At 40.8% G+C, this 6,419-nt stretch overlaps 1 non-coding gene across 1 annotated transcript; it reads right to left on the bottom strand.

The window, feature by feature from the left end:
- Positions 1-5,382: 5,382 nt before the first annotated feature.
- LOC120097651 (U6 spliceosomal RNA) lies at positions 5,383-5,489 on the bottom strand. The gene has a single exon (XR_005495199.1). It is a non-coding gene; the product is annotated as a U6 spliceosomal RNA (small nuclear RNA).
- Between the last annotated feature and the right edge of the window lie 930 nt (positions 5,490-6,419).

The following is a 6,419-nucleotide window of genomic DNA, read 5'->3' as shown; positions in this document are numbered from 1 at the left end:
TCTTCAGGATCAGGTTTGCCATCCTGTTTGTTCCTCCTTCAGTGGGGGTAAATCTATCTTTGCCACAAGCTTACTGCACATTTCTGAGTATTTGACGTTGAATCGCTAACGTGCACCTGCTTCCCCCTTCTCAAAACTGTGGTATTTGCTCCATTTAAGGTGAATGCCTCTTCCCAGCGCCACCCTCCATACCCAACACATAAACTGTTCTCTCCAAAGCTGTCTCCTCTTCATTCCTATAGGCTGAATTAAATGTCAGCTTGCTAGAGGGTCTTTCCTGATACATACCCCTACACAAGTGTCCATTTGCACACACAAAGATATTCACATAACTTTATAATATATAACTTCTGCATTACATTTCTGTAATATCAACTAGAAAAAAAATTCTTAAGGGAATGGGAAAAGTCAGATCTGCCAGGTATATTCAAATGCCTTTTCCTGTGTTAGGAGAAACCCAGCCCCTCCCTGTTTGCACAGTTAAGGTAAAACTCCTTGATTCGTCCCTGAAAACACTCACTCCTCAGAATCCAATTGCTAAGACTCCAAAGGATGACCAGCTGGTCTTTCTTTTACAGAGACGATCAAGCAGAGCGGTCTCATGCACAGCCTCTCAAGCCTTACACTCACATTCAGATCAGAGGTCTTCGTCTCCCCAGCTCATACTCTTGTGGTACTCTAATGCCAACTGTGACTATTTCCTCAAGGGAGCTGCTTTCAGTGAGTTTGGAAAAACTGCCCTTGCTAGAGGTCTAGACTGCATGACAAAGCCAGGCTCATTTAAGGAACGTCTGGGGAGCTCCAAATTCCTGGCTCTCTTTCTGGTTGGAGTTTTCAGACACTGACCTTACCTGATGAAGTTGTATTTTTCTCATTCCAGAAAAGAATGGAGTGTGTGGTCTTAAGCTAAGTGGCTTTGTATTTATGCAGGAATCTAAATGCCAGGACTTGGGGAACACAGCAGAGCCAGGTGAGGTCTCATTTGCTCTAATATGTAACAAGGAAAGTGTGATTGTATTTCCAAGTTCTATTCTCTCTGGGTAATTACGTACAGTGTTATATTTTCCAAGATCAAAGGGTGACTCTTTGGATCTGCGTTGCAAATGAGTTATTGCACTGTGCAAGCTAACTCATGCTTTCTAGGCTGTTGTGGGATAGGGCACGCGTGCTGAGAGCCGGGGACCTCTGAAAGGAGGTGCAGCAAACTGACTGAAGCAGACAGCATGGAGTTAAAGCAAATTGGTGGGGGAGGCGGGGAGAAAGGTTCAAAAATGGGACATAGGAAATGAACGTGGAGTTAGAAATCCCAAAGAAAAGAGACTGTTAGGAAAATTCAGCTTGGACTTATTCAAAGGTAGAGTCAACAGCAGTACTAGGCCCCTTTCCTAATGGAGTGGCCAAGAGGAGGTGTTCTGTCATAGATATTTACAGAGTTGTTTGAAGGCAGTGTTCTTGAAATCCCAGCAATTGTGTGCATCTGTCACTAACAAATGGGAAATGGAAATAGCTTGAGAAATAGTCTTACACTCACTGAAGTCAGTGCTTACAAGGCCAAACCTGAGGCAATTTCAGACAGACTAGGAAATCTCTCCAATGAGTATATTGACCCTGATAGAGTGGGGAGATTAATTCAGCATGGACCAGTGAGAGCTGTGTGTAGTTATATGTCTGGCAATGTATATTGTTGTGATCTAAACCTGCTAGATACGTTACAGAACAGGTACTGTCTCATTAATTTGATAGTTAGGAATCTGACATGGAGAAATGCTAGCCAACTCCTGGTCATAGTATATCAAATCCCTGTCATGACTTATTTATGGTGGCTGTGGGTGTCCCTAAAACAGACCAGGAGGAGACATAGCAGAAAACTCAAGAAGGCACTGATAAGACCAGAGTCGGTAGGTTTTTCACCTTTTCTGTCTGTATCATGAAGGAGATCAGGAAACACCAACCTTTCTTGAGTCACATTCTTTAATTTATTACTGAATTTCTAGCATTCCAGGAAATGGTAAGAAATATCCTGCAAAAGGCTTTATGCTCAAAGAAATTGGGGTTAAGCTAATGCATTAACTTTAGGACTTTTGCAACCTTTACTGGACTTATGTGCAAGATGAAGAGGTAGAGAACGCTGCTACATGCATCTAGTCGTGCTGCTCTCTTCCTCTCCTTGTTTTTAGTGGGTGATCTGTGTCTATAGATCTATCATTTGGTGATGATTTGTATATGTGGTTCACTCTACAGAGAGGGTTTGAGTCTTTTTAGGTTTCCTTTTCTTGAAGATATTACACATTATGAAGACCTCTAGATGTTTGCAGTTCAGAACTTGGTTGGTGGCACCTGCAGAGCAATGAGGAAAGGACAGGGAGAAGGGTTCCACTTGGGGGCTCGACAGTTTTAGTCACATAGGAAGAGGCTTTGCAACTTAAGAAACTGGTGTGTGGTAGTCAGCTCCTTTGGTGGCTAGCATTCAAGCTAAGGGTCTCTAGAAAAGCAAGCTGGGAGACACAAGACAGGAAAATTAGGCAGAGCAGAAAAAGGAAGGCCAGACTGATACACCATGTTGCTTCATTCCCTTTCAGAGGAACCCTGTGTGACCTGCTTGGCTCCTTTGGCTCCCACACAGGCTACTGTGCTGCCAGAGTACAGGAGCATTAGCTGGGCTTTACATCCAGACAGATGTGCATTAAAAACCTTGTACTCATATTCAATTCCCAATTTGTGACTTGGAGTAGAGTTCTAGGAGTTGCGTTTTGTTTCCAGTGATCAGAGCCTTTGCAAGGGTTCGGTGATAAATGTGTCTAAGGCAGTGTCTTTCTTCTCCTGTTGAGAGGCCCAGGGTCCATTCTCAGCTTCACGTAGTCTCCCTTGCTTGGTCCTCAGTTCCTTATTTTCAACCAGGGACTTTGTCTCCTTTTCTCTTTGTGCTGTCTGTTCTTGCCTCCTGCTCCTCCTACTCTCTGCCTTTTTCTCTCTTGGGCTTATGACTGATCAAATCTTATGGTTCTGATCAGTGCCTTTGCTCACACGTGGGATCTGCTGCTCATGTCATTGTCGCTTCCTAGAGTTGCTATCTAAGGCAGGAAACTGAGGTCAAGGAGCAGCTCCCATGCTGTAGGGTGCATGTTCAGAAAGCTTTCTCCTCCACAGAAGGAGGGCAGTCGAATGCCTCTCTGGAGATCGGTACCTGCTGTACACAGATCTATCTGCTACACCAAATCAACTGACAAAGGGATTTGGCACAATGGGTAAGTTCTTAATGGCATATTTTTTGCCATTTGATGCTATTTGCTGTACACTCCCTGGATGTGAATGAAAACTTCTATGGCGTACTTCTCTTTGGTGATCATCCTTCTTTATGATCTCTGTCGGTTACATATGAGTGGTGAGCAAGCTGAAGGCCTGAAGTAGCTGTCAGCTCTGGAATTCTGGACAGATGATTTTAATCTCTCTGAGCGAACAACAATTGTTTAGAAGCATTGCTGAGACGCTAACCTTGGGGAACACTGTGTTTTAAAAATATTGAACTGAGTAAAACTTGAAGATTTATTTATTTTCCCCCTGATTTATAGCTATAATATATGCTCAGAGAAAAACTAGAAATACAGAAATGAGAACTACCATCAAAATTAAATTTAAGTATGTTTTCTCAGCCAATCTGACTTCTTCCCTATATCCCCCCATAAACCAATACCCACCCCCCTGTAATCAACTAGTGATTAGGGTGCACACATGGGCTAGTTTTTTCTTAAAAGTTTTAATAAATTATTTACTTATCATGTGTGTGCATAGGTGTCCATTTGCATCTGAACATGTTTTGAGGCCATTGTGTTGACATCAGTGGTTAAATTGTAGGACTCTATTCTCTCCTTCTACTCTTTGGGTGAAACTCAGTTCATCAGGTTTAGAACAGGCACCTCTATTGGCTAGGCCACCTTTAATATATACATTAAAGACAGTTTCATATATTCTAGGCTAGCCTGGGATTCCCCATGTAGCTTCCACCTCTCTAGTGCTGGGGTTATTGGCGTTTTCCACCACACCTGCTCATGCAGGGTCGGAGAATCAGGTCAGGACACAGGACTTCTCCCTCACCTCAACTGCCCCCTGGATTTTGATGGCTTTTAATTCTTTGGTGCCCCCTTTATTGTGGCTAGAAGAATAGTAATATATGGAAAGTAAAAAGGGCTCTTACAATCTTTCTGCCTCCTTTTCTACCATTTCCCCTGAGCCTTAGATAGTGGGGGTTGTATGGTAGATGTACCAACTGGGGATGGACACCATATGACCAGTTGTTATCTGCATTTTGATTAGTTGTGACTTTCTTTTCTTTTTTTTTTTTTAGATTTATTTATTCTATAAAAGTACACTGTAGCTGTCTTCAAATACATCAGAAGAGGGCATCAGATCTCATTACAGATGGCTGTGAGCCACCATGTGGTTGCTAGGATTTGAACTCAGGACCTCTGGAAGAGCAGTCAGTGCTCTTAACCGCTGAGCCATCTCTCCAGCCCTAGTTGTGACTTTCTTATGCCACACTCGGTAGTCAGTTCTGAAATCATACACATACAACCCATGCTAAGCAAACTCAGCAGGTTATATTTACATATTTATGCATCTGTGTGTGTGTGTAAGACAATAATAATTAAGGAAAAAAGGCCAGGAAAGGGAGTGAGGAGAGGACATGGGAGGGTGTGGAAAGACATAGGGAGGAGAGAAATTATGTTACTGGGTTTTAATGAAAACAAATAGAAAGACAATTAAAAATTTAAAGATACTCCTCAATCTTAATTCACATATGGTGAAATATACTTATTTGATAAGCTTCTCAAAAGCTTCACTATTCTATTAAAATGTAAACAATTTAGTAATTTTTGTGACCATTTATGATATTATGTCTGTTTTCAATCTTTTATTTTTACAGAAACCTTAGTAATTTTCCTCACAGCTTTCAACATTTTTAAACTAATTGAATATTAGGTGCTTTATCTAACCATCTGTATCTATTAGTGATGTTTCCCTCCACACTGAATTATCAATTTTTCCTGGTATAGCTTTTTTTAATACTGCAATTATCCAACTTTCTGAAATTTATGTTCCTTTTTTTTTTTGTTGATTTTGGAAAGTAATGATTACATCCAGTACATAGCACAAATGTTTCTTTATACTTTCTTTTCTTATTTTAAAAAGTTTCTCTTATTTTTTATTAATCATTTTATTCATTTACATTTCAAGTGATACTCCCTCCCCGGTTACCCCTTCACAAACCCTCCCATTCCATCCCTCCTCTCCTCCCTCCTCTTTGCCTCCATGAGGGTGCTCCTCCACCCATTCACCCACTCCTGTCTCACCGCTCTAGCATCCCCCTACGCTGGGGCATCAAGCAGAAATAAGGAATGTTTCACGAATTTGGGTGTCATCCTTGTGCAGGGGTCATGCTAATCTTTTCTGCACTGTTCCAATTTTAGTATATGTGGTGCTGAAGCGAGCACTTCTTACTGTGTCAATCATTAGTTCCCAAATAGTGGTAAAGTAATGGTAGTCTTGGCGGGCACTCTTTTCTTGCTCTTGAATTTAATGGAAATGCCTCTAAAATGAGTCATGAAGGATAATGCCTGGTGTTGGTTTGTGGTGTGTGGTGTCGGTTTGTGGTGTGTGGTTTTTGTCACAGCAAAGAAGTCTGATTTAAATTCTGGTTTTGCTAAGAGGGTCTTCCCCCTACTACGAACAGGGTGTTGATTTAATCAAATACGTTTCTGCTTCTGACCAGGTAATAATAATATTTTTTCTTTCTCTAAGTTATTGAGGTACTGCAGCATCTTAACAGATTTACAAATACCATGTAGGTCCTAGGGGCTAAATTCACATCAGCAGGATTGAAGGCAACTCACTGAGCCATCTTGCTAGCAAAGCATTTTTGTTCTTGAGAGAGTTGAAGAACCTTTTTAAAAGATATTTATGATTGTTTGGGAACTTATATCCCAGTCCCATTCCTTTAAGATTTCTGAATGCATATAAATTTGCTTTGCAGAACTTTAATTCTCTGTTAAAGGGTCTCTACTTGACTCTTCTTTTCCTTTCTGTTTTTAATATTGTGAATGTATGCTTTTTATTCATTTTTTAAAAATACTTCTGACACTCTTTAAATGCTTCCAGAGCAAAGAGTTGACCTCATGTGGCTTTTGTGAACTTTTACTGTGTAGTTATGCATGCGGTTTACCTGTTCCCTGCTAGGTAGGCTTAAAGACAATTTTCTGGTTTTGACAAAAATAATTCCTAACAATGGAAAAATAGACAAGTAAGACTTCTGCAAAATAAGCTTAGATGGAAGTGGATCCTAATAACTCAAGCATGAGTGAGTAGCAAAATCTCAACCGGGGCCCCCAAATACAAGCACAATATTTTCTTAATCCTACTTAATT

The sequence above is a fragment of the Rattus norvegicus genome, chromosome 16, assembly GCF_036323735.1.
Source record: "Rattus norvegicus strain BN/NHsdMcwi chromosome 16, GRCr8, whole genome shotgun sequence".
Taxonomy (NCBI): domain Eukaryota; kingdom Metazoa; phylum Chordata; class Mammalia; order Rodentia; family Muridae; genus Rattus; species Rattus norvegicus.
This window is presented reverse-complemented; position numbering and strand designations above follow the sequence as displayed.